Genomic DNA, 20,818 nt, shown 5'->3' with positions numbered 1-20,818 from the left:
CCAACTCTTTTCTTTTCTAATTACTATATGCATGTGAGAGGGACAGACTGCTGGCGACTGTCGGCACACATTCTCCTAAGTAGGAAAATGATAGTTTGAATGCTTTCTACGAGTGGTAAATTGGGGAAAACGGGAAAGGAGACGGCACGCAGACAACGAAGTGGACGCATTTAAAGCACATAATTCGGTTTTGATTATATTTTGGTCTTAGCCGCCATTGCCACTCGCTCGAACTTCTACTGCCATAGCTGGCGTACTTCAGAAGTTAGCAACTTCATTATGGCTAAAACCCAAATGTGTTGATATTGCGGTCGGACTGAATGGGACTGGGTATTGGAATGGGTACGGGTCCTTGGTCGATGAAGTCCTCGTTCCACGTTCCAGGAGCTTTGGCTAAATGAGTGGGCCACTGTGCTTGTGCGCAAATATGAGCGTTTGTGATTATTTGCAGCATAAGCCATATTTACCGGCAGAGATAACAGGAGCCAGTTCTGAAAGAGTTTTTCCCCAACCCCTTCGCACAAATGCACTTAAAAAAAATCTAGAATTTTGAACAATAAAAGACAATTGAAAACCAAGCTAGTGGGCATAATGATCTATATAATATGACAAGTAAGAGAACGCTTTGTGAATTAACAGACATAATGATATAATATGACAAGTAAGAGAACGCTTTGTGAATTAACAGACATTTTAAAGATTCCTTTTTTTAAAAGATTATTAAGTTTTACTTAAGGTTAATAATAATATAATGGGATCTAAAGTTTTATACAGTCAAAAGAGCCATTCATCGGTACCACTTAAAAATATAAACTTCAAACTTTGAACAATAGTTGTTTCGAAACACAATAAATTGTGAGAGCTAATAAATATATTAAAATAATATGGCTTCCTTAAGTTTTAATACCATAAAAAAAATAGTTTTTAAATTTAAAACCATTTTTTTTGTTTCTGTAGGTAGAGCCACAATGAATCTGTCAATATGGTGGTAAGAGAAAGAAATGTTCCATCAAAATCATGGTAAATGAAACTTCTTTGTCTGTTGGTCATCATTTCGCTTGTTTCTGAAAAGGGTTTGAGCCCGTTTTTGTTGAGACTGTTTACCATTCAGGCTATCGACAGATTTTTTTTAGCAATGAAAGATAATTGTGTAGTGAAAATGAGGTTCATTCCATTTAAAAAAAAATGTTGAAGCTATTTTCAGTTCATATATACAATAAAATAAATATATTAAATATTGAAGTTTGTTATAGAAGCATCACATTTTTGACTTCTTTAAAGATGTGTACTTATTATTAAGGTTCTTCGTTGGCAGTCACATAATTTAAGCTGTTTATGCGCCACATCTCCTATAAATTATGTACTAAAAGCCTTAGCCGCAATTCAGCACATCATTTCGGCTACTGGCGGCTCCCCAAACGTCGAATTTCCTCTTGAGATCCCAGTGTCCCGCAACGGAAGTGCGTGGAAGTCGCGCAGGAAATCGGCGAAAGCAAAAAGTACAAAAATACAGGAAAAAGGTTTGCGCCATAATTTTGCGGAAAAAAATATGTAACAAAAGCCAGGGTCGCAGGCATCTGCTAAATGAAAAGCTGTCATAGGCGTGGGAACATGGGATGCCCAGGGAATGCGAAGAAGGGTGGAGAAAAAAGGGGTCGTGACTTGTGGGAACTGACTTTCCCAACCCACTAAAATAAGGGTACAACTGTAATAATCAGAGTCAAGCGAGACTTTAAATATTTTATGCTGCTCAAATTGGCGGCAAACAAAAAGCAGCCAAAAAATGTAACGCAGAAAGACAGTAACCTTCATTTAAATGGTGATCGACGATAAAGTGACATTTTATCTGACACAAAGTTATTTACGATTTTAAAACATGATGTGTATCGAGAAGCGTAAATAGTATTTTACAAAATCAACTATTAAAAAAATTTAATTTTAAAAACAAAGTGCGCTTTGAATTAAATTTACAATGATTAAATCTTAGTATTTAATGATTCCCGAATAACAATACTTGGGTCAGAGTTTTTCGTCTTCATTGGAAAAACTGCATATCTTTTTCATTGAATTCCTGCATCATCTAACGAATCAATACCACCCAACGCTGGTCCAATATGCCTTTGGCTCTGCAAGTGACGTGGCTGGGAAAAAAGGGGCAGAAAAGCAAAGCTCAGGGCACGTGCTAAGCCGAAGGGCGGGGGAAAAATCGCTGGTGACAAGCGGATCGTTGGGTGGGGTGGGTTTTTCCGGGGGTTCGCTGGCAACTTGAGCCACTTTGATTTTTGCTCAAGCGTAATTACAAGTTAAATGAGGCCAGGACCGCGGCTGGAACTTGGGTCCGAAACTGGGAAACAGGGAGATGCTGAAAATGGCGATGGCCTGCGAATAGAGATGGGTTTCAGTTGGATGGGAATGGGAATGGAAAGGGGAATAGGAAGCTGGCAGCGGCGGTTATGGTGGCCGCCAAAAACAGTGTCATCATGCGGAAGGATGCGCGGCTGGCAATGAAACGGAAGGAAGGAAGGAAAGACGAGCCAGCGGAGGAGGACGAGCAGATAGACCAGCGGATGATGTACAGGCGGCGATTGCAGGACACTATCACGGAACGGGCAAGAGCCAAAGGACACAGCACAGCGGATGGAAACAGTGCTGACATTTGTACTCCACAAAAACTCGCTAAATTAAGCAATTTAAATCGTCCATCTGTGATATATGAAACTTAACCCTTCCAGATGGTCTTTTAAGGGCATATATAATTGCATATACAAAAATAATTGCATATATTATATAATAATAATAAAATTATGTAGTCCATTCAATTCATTGAAATAAAATACATTTGTTGTGTCGTTTTTTATAATTAAGAAAATCTTCACTGGCTATTTAGTAATTTCTAAAAAAATTTTATTTTTTAATCATCCTTTTTTGTATGTGTCAACTGAAAAATTGGTTTTTGAGACTAAAATATTTATTTTATTATAATTTAATACTTTTGAAAGATAAAAATGCAAAATTTAAAATAGTAAAATGTCAAAATACGAATTTAAGGCAACTTTTGAATTTAGCCAGATCTCTACACAATATTATCCTGGACAAGTGGGCACCTCTCGGCAGGACATGGCCACGCTGTATGCAACCAAAGCACTGGTAATGAATGGGTGGCATTGTCCTTTGCCCATGTCCTTTCGCCCATCCTGGGACCAGAATGAAAAATTGCGCCTGGCGACTCAAGCTTGTTTGGCATCCTGGCCGCGTAGTGACGTTGTTTGTTCTGCTGAAAAGCGCCGCTCGAAAGATGTATGCAGAAAAAGAGAAAGAGAAGGAGCGAAGCAGATTTTAAAACAAAACAAGAAATAACGAAGCGCAAAACAAAAATTGCGAAAACAAACCGCATTAGTGAGCAGATAGAGCAGCACTGTTCAAATTTGGTTAAAAATGAATTGATTTATTTAAATTCATATCTCAAAATATCAGCTTCAAAATTAATTTCATCACAATTTTAGACTTTTACTAATATTTTCCATGTTTCTTAAATTTGACACATACCAATAATATAAAAAAAATCAATTTATTTATATCGTTTCTTTAACAAGCTAATTTTTAAATTCCCTTTTTTTTTGGTTTTATATAATTTTTAAGCTTTTAACTTAAAATTCTATTTGTATGATTTCTTGATTTCGTTTATTTTTACAACTTAATTATAAGCTCATGCCTTTTATATTTGTTTTACAAAAGTATAAATTTAATCAATTTAAGTGCAAAACAAATGTTTGTGTACTCTTGGAAGTCATCAATATTCTCATATGTTTTATGTATCTAAATAAGGTTGAGTATAATAGAATGTGAATGATTTTTTTTTCGGTGCTATGGCGGAAATAGAGATGAGGAGCCCGGCTAGTGGCTGGAATGTCCGCTGATGGAACGTCACGTCAGCCAACGGCCGACAATGGCGACATCGAAAGTGACGAGTCCTCTCGCGGAGCAGCAGCTGGATGTCCTGGTGATGAAAACATTGTCGTCGGTGGCATCCATTCCATCCAGCAATGGCCAGGAAACGGCAGCTGCTGTTTGGCCAAGTCACAGTCGCAGGACGAGAGTATCAGGGTCTCCGTTCCAGCATGGTCATCAGTGAAGAAGTTCATTTTGCAGTAATTAACAAATTGTAAAAGAGGAGGACGAGGACGACGGCCAGCTGGCAGTGCATTTTCGACGGCCAAGTTTGTTTGAGCTTAAGAAATTATAGATGCTGCTGCCCCAATCCCGTTTCCCATTGCCCACTTGCCATTTCTTAGTTCCCTGACCAGCCCCACCCCACCATCCACTTGCCTACTTCCTTGGTGATAGTCAATTGCAAAAGTTCGCTCGACTATTAATATTTTATCCCATTTTACTTCGGTTTCCATGGCCGGTCCATTGTCATCGGCACTTGTTGGGTTTGTCAAGTTAAAACTTTTACACAACTTTACAAAAATACCAGAAGGACGAGTTGCACAGAAAAATTAAGAGAGAAGAGTGGAAATGCAAGTGGAACTGATGTCTGCAAATGGAAGTTATTACAAGCAGCAAGCCAAGTTTTGATTAGTTTCACATCCGCTGCGAGTCAAATCTGCGATTTGTGCAATTATCATAGACATTGTGTGGAAAATGAATTTCACTCTGGCCTTCTGAAGAAAATGAATCTATAATTTAGGGGCTAATTTACAGATTGCCTTGATATAAAATGCATTAAAAATGTACGCATTTAACAGCACTATACATTTATTCTTATTATTTTGTGTCGAAATCCAATCGATTGGGTTATAAAAAACTTTTTTTAAACTTATTTTAAAAATATACTGGCACTTAAAATAAACTTTATTTATAATCAGCCAGTTTAAAAATAAAATATAAGACTTTTCACACTCATGCCCACAAATGGTACAAAAATCATTCAAATAAAAATAAAATTCCTTAAAATTTATTATTTTCGGTCCTCGGATGAACCATTTAACTTACTTCAGCTTGTAAAAAATATGTCTTAGAAATATATTTATGCTATGCAAACTCAATAAAGTAATTAATAGCTTAAAGTTATATTCATTTTTATAGTCATACGCTTAAAGCTAATTGAACTCACTTTTATGTTGCCTGTGCCTGAGCTGATTCCGTGTCAGCTTTGTCAACTACTTTTGGTCTCCTCGAGCGTGGCATAATTAAGCGACAAGTTGCACTTCTGACCGTAAAAAAAAAAATTTGGCCGAGCAAAGGAAGGCGGTAAGCCCGAAGAAACGGCGGCATGCAAAAAAGGCGTTGCCAAATGGCAGTTGACAGCAGCCGTCAGCCTTCCGCGTTCACACTCCATTCACACCATCTCCTGGGTTTTTTGGGGGCCTCTTCGCTTTTCCCAGTTCGAGGGCGGGTATGCTGCACATGTGGCAGCAGTGTGCAACATGCAACACGAGACATCGGCTGTGACAACGCCGCAAACGCCATGTCAACAAAAGCACAGCAAAGGCAGCAGCAAAGATGCCAAAGTGCTGGAGTTGGTAGAAAACGTTCACTTGGTGGAATTTTGACATAAGTCCGCTTTGTGGAATCGCAGTCGTTCTTGCAGTCGTAGTCGTACTCGGAGTCAGATTCAGAAGTCTGGTGAGAGGCTTGAGGGCTTCTCCTGACCAAATCCTGCATCTGACAGACACTACTTAGCATCTCGACTTTAATTCCGAGTGGCTCTCTATTTATGAGAGGCTACCAGCACCGCAGACAGAATTAGTACGTGGCCAGATCTTCACAAATTAACATAATGCATTGTGTCCGGCTCAACAGAAGCTGCAACATTTGTGAACGACATTAAGAGGTGTTTAACTGAAGGGGTCGGTCCGGGCTTTGTGGTCAAGTGCTTAGATACAATAAAAAACTGAATAAGGGAACTTATTGAAACGGTCTCTATAGACATTCCGAGCAGAACACAAACACTTCATAAATTATTTTATTATTTTAACCATTAACCATTCTTATTATTTTAAATTATTATTATTATCAGATAAAATGAGTACGATATTGTACATTTCAAACTGTATGAAAACTATATGCTTAAATCGAGTTTATTGTACTCACAAACTGGTAGATTTGCTTTAAAAATAATGGTTTTTATTGTAATTATATAATTATTTTTTGAATGCGACCTGCTCACTTTTTCGATGGCGTACTGCAATACCGACCATTCGGCATTGCATTTAACTAATTTATTTCTTATTTATTGTACGCCAAGTTTGAAGCAGCTTGTCACCAAAGTTGCAACCGAAAGTTTTCTAGCATGCTGCACAGTGGGCCGGGGGTTATTTTCCCTGGCCCCCTGCCATTAGTTTTCGCACACTGTGCCCCTTCGCCAATTTGCATGGCTCGTCACTTCGGCGAAGCGAAATCTTCGCGCATTTTGCATTTTAGTTGTTTCGCTTCGCTGCATAAATAACTGCAAGCATCCCGCCCCTTTTTTCAGTCAGTCACTTGCGCCCTTTTTATTGTTTCAATGCGCCATTTGCATGTATGAGAAGCTCTTCCCCACTTTCCCGTCCGTTTTCCCCGAAAAACTCTCGTTGCACAATTCTAAGCGCAAACAGATTTTTGTTTGCAGAAACTTGTCTAAAAAAAGGGAAATAGAGAAGTAAGACTGTAGACTGCAGCAGCTCCAACTGAATTTTTCTGCTTGACTCGGCAAAAGTGTCGTAAATTTTTGATTTCATTAAAATGCGTGAAAAGCTAGAAACTCCGCCCTACACATACAAAAAATATTATTGGTCAAATACATTTTTGTTTTGCACCATTTTCTAAAAATAAATGTTTTTTTATAGAATAGATAACAGTTTTAATCACTTAACGAGGTTTTTGAGATTTATTTCTTTACGGTAGGGTAAAAATTTATATCTTCATAAGTTAACCCTTTATTAACAAATTTTAATGAAAGCAACCCTCAAAAAGAGCACTTTTTTTAAGCTACCAACATTTTTTATTTGTTTAACATTCAAAATAAACTTTTTTTTCAGTGCTCAGTGTAAATCAAATATAAAGCCAATTGGAGCATAAAATGTTCATTGTTCACTAGTCTTCTGGCTTTGATTAAGAATCGAACTCTTAATAATTGAGCATAATTAAAACACTATTTTAAGGCGAAGACCCTAGACGTCTTGAAGGTTGCCCAGCATAAGTCTTTCGTAGCTGGACATTAATTTTTAAATAATGAACACAGTCCGACTGCAGAGGACTGGAACATTTTGTGAGGCAAGCGAAATTTCGGGCAGATAGCAGATTTGCCAAGAATCCTTTTGGCACTGGATCAAAACTCTAGCCAAAAATAGCCGCAGTCGGTTAATCGGAAAATGTACGAGCAAGGCTGAGAATAAAATGCCGCAAAAAATCAACTGGAAGAATAATTTTTCGTCATGCTCGCCTTGCCAACTGATTTGCACTCGCTTATCGAGGTTTCCCCGATATTCTTCCGGAAAATATGCCACGTGCCACGCCCTAGGAAAACCGAAAACGCCCACTTTGCTGTTGCTGTTTGTCCAGCCAAGTGCAATGGCTTCGATAAAGATTGACGGCGCTGTAAATTCACTGATTCTGTCACTTCGGAAATTGGCAAAATTTCCGCCAAAGGCAAAACTTCAAGCTGGGAAATGCGTGTTGGAATAAATACTACTTAAATATGACGTAATAGGAAAAATGTTCTAAATTATGGGATCGGAAGTAATTCTTATAAACTCTTCATGACATTGTCATTTTTAAGGGCGTCTTTAAGCGAAACAAAATCCTTGTCGGATTGCTTTTCAATTAAATTGATCACGTATTTCTGGTAAGACAAACCCATCAAGCTTAACTTAATCATTTCTTAAAAACAAAGTTTTTTTTGTACTAAAAAAAAATGAAAATACATTCCTAAAAAGAAGAAGAAGTGTAATTTATTCAGTTTCTGTTATTTCCAGATAATATGTTCATCCCAGCAAAAGCCATTAGTTATGCATGTTATCATCAAGTCTGCAAACATTGTCGAGCATCATATTATACCCCAGTTTGGGGAATCATTCCTATATTTGCAGACTGCAATTATTGTGTTGTTTCGATAAAAATTCATTTGCTGGCAAATTGAAATTTTTCCATGCACTTTGTGGCAATGTGGTCAACGTCAATGGAGCACCAAACCAAGATCATGAAATATTTAAAAATCCTTCACCAATACAAATGCGACAGGAAAACAAGACACGAAAAAACTAGCAACAAAATGGCAACGACAATGGGGAAAACGGGTGAGGAAACGGGTGGCGATGGGAAATCCCCAAAAGGAAACGAGAGCTAACGTATGTTCCAGCTTGTTGTTTGTTTTGTGGCCGGGGAAAGGCGTCGAGTGTTTGCACCGAAGTGCAAATAGAACACCAACAATAACAATTGGAAAGAATTTAAATTTGCATTTTGCGCAAAATTGTAAGAGGTACTCCCGTCCCTTCCCGCCTATCTTTTCCTCTTGTAGGAGAAAATGTCGTGTCATTAAAGCGAAGCGGTCCGGCTTGAGTCTAGTCTAGAATTTTACATTTGTATCACTTTTTTTATCGCCATTTAAATGTAAATTGTTGCCGTTCAGGGGGCCAGAGGTGGACGGGTCGCAGTTTATGGGAGTACGACGACTTCCGACCGCAATTGAATTTTTTAAAAGCGCTGAGCATTGATAACCAAAACAATAAAAGTGTGGGACCCCACACACACTCACAGAAAACCGGTGCTCGAAAAGAGTGTAACAAATGTTTTGAAAGCGCTGAAATATGCAACTATTACATACAGTTCCGTTAAAAAGGTACCACAAAAATAAGACGATTTTGCTTTAAACAGATAAATTCAAATCTAATCATTTTTAAAGTTGTAAGCTAAAAGGAAAAATGTGAAAGTTATAACAGAACTGTTTTTTTAATTTTCTACACATTTATATTATACAGAACTTGTGACTTATTTGTTGTCCTGTACTGCTTGTAAAAAGACGAAAAAAAAACTGAAAAATACATCGCAAAGTCACAAAGCGCAAATCGGCATATAACAAAATATGTGTGTTTGCCTACAATATGTCCGTATCCCCTGTTCGTGTGTTTGTGTTTTTTTTTTTTCAACAATGCCAACCATTTCACCCACAAATTCTACCACCCAGTTCTCCGACCCTCGTTGGCCAACCAAAATACAGCGGTTCTTCGTTCTGTATGCGTCATTGTGGGGAGTCGTTAAATTTTATATGCATTTTCCAAAAATTTGTTGAAATTAACAATAAAACGTGACCCGGCAAATATTTCGGCTAAAAGTCAATTGAATATTTTATATCCATATACAAAAGCATCGGCGTATGCATATGTAAACAGTTTTTTGAATTCGTACTTTCGCTTTCTGGAATTTACAAAACTTTCTACTGAAAAAAAAAAAATTGTATATAAATAAAAAATGTTTGAACTGAGTTCTATCTATGTAACATTTTCCATTTCAAACTGCTTTTTTAATCCAGTGTCAATTTTCTAAGTTTATAAATAAACAAATTTTTAAATTTCCTCACACTTTTAAGCCAAATTAAGAGGTGATTTAAGAAATAATTTAATTTACCAAACCTAAAGCCCCAAAAGCACATACTTTTAATCTTATTACAAATCTGGCGCAATAAATAAACCGCCAAAAATAATTATTATTAATTATTAGGGGCAATAATTGTGCATTACAATTTGCAAAACAATATAAAAGCTGAAAATATGAATTAAGCTCATCATGAAGCTCTTTTAATTTTTGTTTTTACTATAATTTCTGTTGAAAATTAATATATATAATTATACCGAATGCAGTAGGTTATGCAGTCAGGGTGTGGATTTGTTTAGCTTCGCATTTAATACGCCATAAATAATAAAACTGCAGCTCTGCTCGTCCTGACATTGTCAGCAGGCATTACGTTTTAAATATGCTAATTTTCATTCGTTTAGTTTTGGGATATATAAATTAAATTATTTTCTCGTTTTTTCATATGGCATGTGCTTATTTGTCTGGCAGTATACCAATGACCAAAGCCCTTAATAATTGTGCAATTTGTATTTTTGTATACATTTTTTTACTAGAGGGCAGAAGAGATTTAAAAATAGAAAAACGTTTTTTAATATTCACTTGATTGTTTAAACTCGTCGGGGACTACGAAATTGTTTTTGACCATTACAATAATCCCCGCTCTGATAATACCGAATTTATTTAACAGAAGGCAATCCAACTCTGGATGTATCTGCATCTGTGTCAAGTATCTGAATGATTTGAAAGCTGCCTGCCTGTTTTGTGCTTCTTAACAATGGACGGACATCTCGTACGTGGCCAGTGAATGAAATGAAATGAAATGAAATGACAGGACAGTAGGGTGGCAAAAGGGCAACCCTGTTGCTTCTTGGGAGGCAATGTTAATTGCTTATCTACGTGATTTCTTACCAAATTAATTTGAGCAAATTGCAAATGGCGAGTGGCAGGGACAACGGCCGCATAAATCAGTTAAGTTGCTGTATTAACATTGAATTCATTTCACTAATTAAATCAAGTTGGTATGAATATTCCCCGTGGCCCTCTACTGCTGCGATCCCGATCAAAAGCTTTTCTTTTAATTGAAAAACTGTTTGAGGACTGCGGGCTGCGCATACCATTTCGAGGTACAGCGGACAAAAGTAAAAATATTCTCTTATTAAGCTAAACACTTCACAATTACTTTACTGCATTATTATATCAATCAAATTTAATAATTTAGTTTTAATTCATTATATTTATAGCAAAATAGTTCTTACTCACAAATAAGATTATTTGTTTCACTTTTCGATCGTCCACTGTATGTAATTTAATAGTGACCCTTGCTCGCAGTTGACAGAGCTTCACTTTTATGATTTTGCTTGAGCGAATTGAAACGATACATGCGCGCATAAAATGCAAAGACAGCAACCTAACATTAAAATAAACATCAATCTGCGTCCTCGAAGCCCAAAAAAATGTTTCACTCGCGTTTTGTTTAGATAGGGTTAGCTGCGGGGAAGGACAAGGATTGCGGGCTCTATGTAATTCGTTTGAAACACATTTCGCATATGAACAGAGACAGGCAAACGGAAATAGGCAACTCTCTCGGAATGACAGGACCTGCCATCTGCATGAATTCTGCATGATGTTTACAAAACATTCAGTAAAAACATTAGGTTCATCGCGAATCAAAAAAGGAAAATCATGTTTAGTGATGCTAGCTTAAGGTTTTCCTTATAAGCTAAGAAGGATAAACAATGAATTTAAATATTTAGTTGAACATTGATGGTGCCAATAAATTAAAAAAATTGTAAGTTATAAAAATATATCTAATTTTTCTAATCCAGTTATCCAATCAAATTATTCTTTTCTTGTAATTTATAAGACATTTAATAGGTTATCTTAAAATATTAATTATTAACTAAACTAAAAAAAGGCATATCGACAATGTTAGCTACAAAACAGCTGAATAGTGCGCGCTGACTAAATAAAAACAAACAAAACGGGCAGAGGGCCATCGGGAAAAATAAACAAAAATACTGCATGGAAATTATTTTGTTATCGTTATGGGACATCAAAACAGTCCGCCGAGTGTCATATAAGTTTTCTGATTACTCGCCTCGTTGGCAGCGTTGTGATTTATGCGTTTATTAAAGTACACTCGATCATATTTCTCCATAATACTCCGATTTATGTTACATGGTCCATTTTTTCAAGCAGAATGCAACAGATACCGACTCGCTTTCTTGGGTAACTGGATCAAGTGGCTGCTCCATTTCCCTGGCCCTGGCTACAATGGCAATAATATAGCAATCTCATTCTTTTGCACCCTCTTCTGCAGCCCTCGAGCTTGGCCCATCAAGTGCTTAACCCATTCACTCACACAATCTCCATTCACACACACGCACTACCCTGCACAATGCAATTTCTGTAGCATACTTTAGCGCAGCTCTTGACACTGATAACACATGTCGTCTGAGAGTCCTAGCTCCAAAGTCCTGGCGCATTAAATGGACAAAGGTTCTGGAACTCGGGGGCTTGACAGTCTGCAGCCAGTTAGTCCTCCTCCTGCCACCGTGAGCTCAGCTTCATTTAATTTCCAGGTAATTAAGTTAGTCAAGGGGAAGTATTTATACTATTTCGCCTTGTAAGTGTTTGTGAGGCAATAATGTTTGACACCTTAAAGCTTATTAAAAGCCTACATAGCACACAAAAAAATGTTGGTCTTAAAATAAAGTTTAACAACTTAATTAAGACTTTACAAAATTATTTGTGGAAATGACTATTAGTAACAAAATTATTTAAAAATACTTAACCAAATCTCGTGTCCAAAAATTAATTCAAATCATATTTATTTAAGTTAAGTTCGATAACCAAAACAAACTGACAACTCAAAACTATGTTTTATATATAATTGAAAATAAATGTGCATTAAAGTTTGTTTGTGTTTAATTATGTTTATATTTAAGGTTATTTATGGTAATAACAATTTACAGTAATATAAATATTTTAATAACAAATAAAATGAATAATTAAGACCAAAATGTGTTAGAATTCAGCTGCAGACACTGTGCTCCATCCAACAATTGAGGTCCTTTTCTTCGGCCTTCCTGTCACATTCTGCTCTGCTTGTTTGTCCCGTCGCTCACTCCTGATACCTCGTACCTCGTCCATTCGTCCTGTGCTGTCCTGTCCATCTGGGGGAAGTGTCTCTGTCATTTCTTTTTCAGCCGCCTTTGTCCCGATGTTGCATTCAGCTGGTATTTACTTTACTCACAGCATTTGCATGGCATTGTGCAGCGCGACTGCGGCTGTAACCTAATTTTGTGCACTTAATTGTTTCATTATGGCGCCGCATCAACAAAAGCCCCGAAACCAAAGGCTGGGGTAAGTGGCATCAGGGAGATGGAGAGTGGTGAACGGAGAAGGGAAAATGTCGAAAGAAAATGCTCGGTAAAATGAAAGAGAAGATTTGAAAATAACGTAACGTGTAATGTGGCTTTGACTTGATTGGCTGGCCTTTTGTTGTCGTTCCAGGGCAACCGCATGCAACCTACTTTGTGCGGCCATTGTTTGTTTTTAATTAGCCGCAATAAACGCACTCACACACATACACACACACCAAACACAGAGAGGAGACACACATACTTACGTGCAATGGGCCCACTTAATATAAACAATTGTAAATGGTATTGCACTAAGCAATTGAATTGAAGCCAAGGCCTTGAAACAATTTGTGCACAAACAGCCACTTCTTGTTGATGTTGGTATCGCACTGACAAAAAATTGTCTCAAAAAGTTTTTAAAAACAGAATTTTTTTCTATCGGAAAAATGTAATTGGTATATCAATAGTTATTATTCTTAGAAAAGCATGTTTTAAATTAATATTTAAAGTGTACCATACAATAGAAATACAAAATATGCCAAAGAAGTCACAATTAAAATAGCTTCACTATTTCCACAAATCATTTAATGAAATATTAATACAATTCTTGTCACATACAAAAAAAATGTAAAGGCCAGTTACCTAATCAATCTGTAACTGCCAACGAATGGTAAAAAAAGAATTATTTATTGAGCATTTTGAACTTGAATTCCAAAATATCAACCAATGAAATTTCTCACCTCTTTTTGTGCTAATTAACTTGCACAACATGTTCCAACTTTGAATCCATTTCCATTTAAATGCGCTCTTTTCACTCATGTGTGGATGTATGGATGTGCGGTCTCAAAATCAAATTAGTCAGAAGGCGCATAGTCGGGTGAATATAAATCTGCTGATTTACACAGAAATAGGACCGAAGTCGACCGCTTTTCGTAGCCATAAAAACAAATTAAGCCAAAATGTTAAATAAACAAGTTTCGCCAAACGCGATGACAGGCATAAGCCAGCGGCTGCCTTGACCCGGTAAAATAGAGACAAAAGTAATCTTATTAATTCCTCGCCGCATCACACACTCCCCAATGAGTTTTCCCCACTGAGATTTCCCCGACTTTTCCCTGTCATCACGCCCCACTAAACTCGCCGTTAATACGCACAATCAAATGTGATAAATATAACGGAATATTGTAGCATAATTTTGGGGGCAAACTAAGCCGACCAAATAACACTTGAGCAAATATTAGATCAGCCTTTGCTCACAGTTTTGGCCAGCTCCATGGCCCCTCCATCTCTTCTCTTACTTATCAACCATCTCCTTCTATTGGTCACACATACATTTCGTTTTTCCATTTGTCTCCACAGAAAGGAAAAATTCAAAACAAAAATGTACGATTTTCATTTTGTATATATCTATCTACTTTCTCTTATATTACTTCAAAAATTATTTTCGATGTGATTACAATATTTGCTAGAACAGCCAATAAGAGGTATTATAGTTTTTAATTACTTATATGTAAAACTGAATAATTAAGATTACAAAAACACAGTCATTCATTTTAAAGAGCAAATGTTCTAACCCAATTTATAAAATAATAAATCAGCTTTGATGAATATTATTACCAGTTTTCTCAGTGTGCCTATTAGCCAGTGTTTGTTGTGGCAATTTCTGTTTTGGCAAAAAAAAAGGGGAAGGGGACGTTGGTAGGGGAGTCATCTATGTATGAGTAATCGCTTTCATGCTTGATGACCGAAATGATTAATGGATTCTGGGAAATCGAGCCAAGTCCAAGATTAAACGCAACAGTTTCCAGCATTGATCATTTGTTATGCCTTCGCACAAAAACATCTATCCCATTCGAAGAATTTTTTGAGATGGAATTAAGCCCTTAAGCCTTTAAATGGTGCCGGTAATAATTCCCCCAAGGGAATTCGCAAAATGCTGGCCAATTGGCTTCCCAGGGAATTCTATTTAATTGTTATGCTAAGATTTTTAAGTTACAGATAGCTATGATACATAAGCATATACATACATAAATATTTTTTAATTAAGTGTAAACTTAAAATTTGGATATGGATTACGAGTTGTAATAGTCCCCAGTTGGTTTTAAATGGAAAATTAAGAATAAGAATTATGAATTAAGAATTAAGAACCAAATGCTTATATGCTTTGAAGTACGATATTTAGCCATGCACAATTGAGATCACCATGAAGATGAAATGTGCAAGCATTTAATAATTTCAAAGGGTACAAGTCACACAGAAATTAGTAATTTTAGTAGAATTAACCTGAAATTATTCATGCATTTCCAGTTTGGTCTGTAATCAATTTGCTGAAATCATAATTATCAACTGGAGTATCAGGTATTGTTGCATTTGAATAATATGAACTTACAGACGGCGGGAAAATGCAAATGGCTTATCCCATGAAAGGAGCAACAAGCCATAAACAAGCCAAACGAGGAATGCAAAAAGGACTCAGTTATTGGCCATTTGAATTCTGCCGCACTGGCTGCTATTTTGCCGACAAGTTTTTGCCCGTTTCTGTTCATAGCAGTGCCGTTCTGATTCTGGTTTTGGTGCTCTTGTTTGGGCCACTGGTTTCGTCATTGTTTTTGGCTCGGCATTTGCTTCGCCTTTGCTATCTCTGGCCGCAAGGATTAATGGGGTCAATTTGGCTGTGACACGCACAACCCATCGCCCACTTCACCATCGCCATCTCAGTTGCAAATGCAACTGGTTCATAAAACATACATTAAGAGAAAAAAAATCGAAAGCTTCTTAATACAAATATTTATGCAACAAAAATTAATTTCTAGAAATTTTCTTTTGTTTAAATATTACAAACAATTTGGCATTGGTGTATTTCTCTCAATCAAATGTAATCAGAATATATGAAAGGTACAAATTGTAAGACTTCGTTTTAGTTTTATTGGTTTGATATTTTTGGTAAGTGTGTCAACGGGATGCGGCTCATTTCTCGCCAGCACCAAATGAACTTGACATCGAGAGCAAAAGCCGGTCCAAAGCCCAAAGACAAAGACTCCATTTCAATTTACTTTTTTAAATTGCAAACTTTTGCGACAAGTTAAAGCCGCCACTCACACACGCACAAACACTCACATAACCGTACACTTGTGAGTGAAAAAAAAGGGAAAAGCAAACATTTCACCCAACTACACACACGCACATCGCCAATAGCACGCAACAAGAGAAATGCGAAAAGAAAGTTGAAAAACGAACCCAACTAAGGACGACAAATTCAACATGTCAGGCATTAGAGAGGGATAGATATGGACAAAATGGGAGAAAGAGAAGGAGGGGCGGACGAGAGATGGGGAGCTGTCACGAAGATGAAACTATTATCCACGGAAATTAGCGGGTTTCAATGACAAAAACACATGAAATGCAAAAACTTTCCGTCCTTCGCTTCAAGCTCAATTTCCAAATTGTTGTCGACATTGTCCTTGTTCTTGTTGCCTCAGCCGTCTTGTTGTTTTCCCATAAGAGGTTTTGTTTGCTCGTGGAACTTACTAATGCGCATTTAAGTGCGAGTACATCCCAAAACCAGATTACCGACCGTGAACTTTAAGTATTCACCAGTTTTCCTAGCGAATGAGAACGCATCCGTTATATTGATTTTTATTGTATCATTTTATTAAACTATTTAATAGTTTAAAACCATTTCTGCTTAGAAAAGAATAGCGAGGTCACAGTTAGTTATAAAAATGTATTTTAAAACTTAGTGAATATCAAAAAATATCTATATTTAATCTTCTTAAATATTTCGGTTTATTCAGTTTATTGTGTTAAAATATGTTTGTTCTCCAAATAAATTGAGCACTCAGCAGATCATATCACATATTTAACAACAAATAACTGCTGCCACACTCAATCGTTTCTCATTTGCCAAGTCAACCTCTTTAAGGCTCGTTTTATATTTATAAGTATATGTATCCCCTCTGAGTTATTTTGTATCTTTATTTGTGAGTACATCTCGAACGAAATGCGAATTGCCCGGAAGACTGTTTCCGTTTGACTTTGAGGCAATAAAATGGCCAAAAGGGAGAAACAAAAACGGAGGCACATAAAATATGCGTAAAATATATGCGCAAAAATAGTTGGGTCATCTAATGGCTGAACCAAGTCCAAGACCAAGATAATTGCGCCAGCCAGAATTTGTCCTCTGCGCTTTGCATTTTCTATTTGGAAATCCAGAACTCCAGAAGATACACACAAAATTTTTACGATCCTAAATGGCATTAAATATCCAAACCTACTTGACGCAACTTTCTTGGCTACGTGAATTTCTCAGCTCAACGCTATTTTCCCCTCGCTTTTCTTTTCGGTTTCCATCGGATACATTTGGGTTAGTTTTCCTTGTTGCAAGTGAGGGGGTAGAAAACTTGGGCAAGGACCTGAAGGGTGGGACTCCTTTTATTGCGGGCCATCAAAAAATGTTAAAAGCCCCGATTTCCATGCCCATTGTCTGAGGCCGTAATTGCTTTGGCTTTGGTCCACTGAGTGTCGGCTTAGTGGGAGTGCCACAGAGTTTGAACGAGTGTACTCCCATAGTCACAGATCCTACTGTTCTTTTGGAAATAAAAAAGATTCCCTCCCATAAAGGTTATATTTCAGTATAGCTATTCAAGACATACAAGGCCGGAATGAAACTGGCTTGTATAGATTTACGATCATCTACAAATTATATCCTACCAATTACTAAAAATCATCTGTTTCAATTTGAGTTGAATAAATAATTAACTAACGTGAGCTAGGCATTAATCTACAAAAAATTAAGTAAATGTCAATAATGGTAGCCCTCTATGGGCTTAAAATAGTTACAATTAAATTTTATTCAAATTGGATACCTTTTTTATCGGAATCAAAACATGAACCTAGGTTTGGAAAAAGCTCCTTGCGGAAAGCAAAGTCAAGGGATTATTTCACAAATTCAGCTAAAACAATTCAAACTGAGCCTACCATTGTGAATCGTTTTTAAAAGATTTTGTAGCTGAATTTCCTGTAAAGATTGGCTAAAACCATGGACGACATCTGTAAGCTAGGAAAAATATAAAACAACATGAAATTAAATGATAAACATAATTTACATATATTTGTTCTCATTATTTGAAAATGTGGTTTGCTGGCAGCAAGAGTTGTCAATTATGTACCAACTAAGCAAAGCCCAAATAAATGGGTTATTTGTCATTTGTCATTTATCAGTTGTCATTTACATAACCCAATAACTTTAACATTATTATTCTACTGTTAATGGACATGTTACGTCTGATAACATTTTGGAGAGATTTTTAGCAACCAAATAATACAACAAGGGCTTAACAGAAAGGTAACAGAAACCGCTAAAAATGTTAAAAAGGTAAGCAAAATAACAGCAAAAAGTATACCTTATAAACCTCGACTTCTTTGATGTTAAAAAAAATATATATTTAATACGAATCTTATTTCATCAGTTAACTGCCATGTAACCTGTCCTGCCTAACTGACCTAGAAACGCGAAAACCATGTAAGAGAAAGCCAGCGACAAAGCTGCAAAAGAGCACACAGCCGCTCTTCCCACAACCCGAAGTTGGCCAAAACTCTTGATTTTGTCACGAAGTGCTTAACTTCGTCCTTGATTTCGTCAGCGTCAGCAGCATCAGAATGCTGCCCTGCGACAATATGTTGGGCTTACTACATGGCCGCTTGACTGACTAGCCCCACAGATTCTTCTTCGGCGAAAGCCAAAAGAATGGCAAAGGACCTGCTCATGACATCAGCGATGGTCCGCTCTCCCTTGTCCTTCGTCCTTCTGCTGCAGCGCTGCTCCGGCTCTGCCGCTGCCGCCGGGAGTCGAAATCGCATTCGGAATCCTGAGCCGCCAACTCGCAGCATCGGTGCTTCAGTCTCGACAAGCCTGCTGTGCGTGCAGGGGTTTTCTGTTAAAGTCTGACGCCAAAAAAGACGAAAAATTGCGCGAACTAAACTGAGGAACCAAAAAAGAAAATATATTTGTGTTAGTGCCCCGTCTGCGTGAGTGTTTCGGACTTTTTCTCCACTTTATCGTTCGCCGGCTACCGGTTTACCGTCTCCAATGAACCATGCAAAAGGCATTGAACTGTGCCGACCATGCCGTTGTTGTTGTGTTCACTGAGAGAAAAAATGATTTATGAATTTCTGGCTAAAGGCGGCTTCTGTTATAAAATACTGGCTACTGCATGGCCCCAATGAAAGATTCTTCTTTTCTAATGATTCTGTGTCATCTAAAAACTGTAAAACGTTTTTCAAACCTAATATCTTATATTTATTATCCTTTTAAAAGCTTTGGTTCTTAGTTTTTAAATTTTACATTTTAAATATTGTAAATTGCTAACTGAATAGTATGTTTGCAATAAATAGTTATCTACAACACCATATGTTGGCATTTAAGTAGGTGTCGTTAAGAAATGATCGTAATTGTTTTGATGCCGAAAGCATTAAATAAAAATGATTAGAATTTAAAATTATAGGACTACAAAAGAACAAAGCTTAATACAAATTAGTACCTTTCTACTAATATAATAGGATCCTTCAAATGTTAACAAATGTTTTGCCCTTGGAAATATTTATCCCCAATGTTATTGGGACTGGAGTGGGAAAAGGAATCGATGCCCATCAGAGAGACTTAACCCTTGCCACTCGAGTTTGGCCTCTCAATGCTTCTGACAGTTTCGGCCGACCCCTCCATTTAATTTCTTTTTTCGCCGGCCGTGTTCACTTGTCTTCTCGAGTGTCGGCAAATTAATTAACATGACAATGACGAAGGTGAATTGCGTGTTTTCATAATGCTCCAATCAGCTCTCGACAAAACATTACCACGTTTTAAATGCTCCATCCATTTTTTCCAAATGTCGATGCCTGACAAGTCTTTCGTATTTTTCGAGGCGTTTACAAGTTTTTAATTAGGCCCTTTGACAAATAACCGTTCGCAACCTGGCGCAATAGCTGGTAATTAAATGTCTATTGTCGGCGATTTTTTGGGTACCGAAGGGCGTGATAGAAGTGACTCGATGGGCGTTGTGTAATTGTCGGTTGTAAAATGGGGAACAAATAATACTTTCGAAGGTGACTTAATCGAGCTACTCAGGAGGGTGAGTCTAAGGTAGAAGAGGATTTCATATCAAAAAACTTTAAAGTGTCTAGATTCTACAGCGCGCTTGCAACTAATTTCTTTCCATTATTTGAGAAGATTATTATCCCTTAATCCAATCTAAGATAATAAAAAGGTTTCGGAATCAACTTTTATTAATTGAATAGGTTTGTAATTAAATAAAAGTTACTCTTAGTACATAAATTTGAAAAGTTGTTGGCTCCTTAAAAAGCCAGGAATGAATTGAACTTATAATAAGCAATCAAATTTATTTTATTTTTTCAAAGATTTTCAATTCTTTAAATTTAATTTTTTTATATGTTATTTTTCTTTTAGTTGCAAATGCAACCACTTTTTGTTTTCTAACTTAAATGCTGTGAATGGCTCACAACAAAGCAAAATTTTCTTTATTATTTATGGAATAACGAAATCAATATCGCATTAAATTTTCATTTTATGGTTTGTTCCGCTCTGCACTGCCCCAGGACTTGCTTTAAACTTGCGTCCTGGCAACGGGTGGTAGTTGCTTGTCATGCTCTGCCCACTTTCCCCGAACCACTCAGAATTTAGAATTCTCTTCACCCGTCCGATGCTTTCATATTTGTGTAGTATTAGGGGTGAGGACTTTCAACTGCTGCTTTTGCTGTTACTGCTGCTGATTCTCCTGGTTCAAGTAGAGCCACTTAAACCCTTTTGACAATGTCAGCCATCAGGCTCAGATGATGATGATGGCGATGACGATGACAAAGTGGATGATGATGATGTGGCTCAATTCAAA

General features: G+C 37.0%; 1 protein-coding gene across 2 annotated transcripts in view; it reads left to right on the top strand.

Moving 5' to 3' along the window:
- The first annotated feature begins 18,829 nt into the window (after nucleotides 1–18,829).
- The window catches only part of LOC108136862, a 43,788-nt gene continuing 41,799 nt past the window's right edge, over nucleotides 18,830–20,818 (top strand). Inside the window, exon 1 of one of the 2 annotated variants that reach the window (XM_017258302.2) lies at nucleotides 18,830–18,944. The gene's annotated coding sequence lies outside the window, so the exon portion shown is untranslated. Of the gene's footprint in view, nucleotides 18,945–19,970; nucleotides 20,042–20,818 lie in introns of those variants that run through there. The other variant, XM_017258301.2, reaches the window with a different exon arrangement.

Source organism: Drosophila elegans, unplaced genomic scaffold (genome assembly GCF_018152505.1).
Source record: "Drosophila elegans isolate 14027-0461.03 unplaced genomic scaffold, ASM1815250v1 contig_476, whole genome shotgun sequence".
Lineage (NCBI taxonomy): Eukaryota > Metazoa > Arthropoda > Insecta > Diptera > Drosophilidae > Drosophila > Drosophila elegans.
The sequence above is the reverse complement of the archived record's forward strand: the minus strand, read 5'-3'. Positions and strand labels throughout refer to the sequence as shown.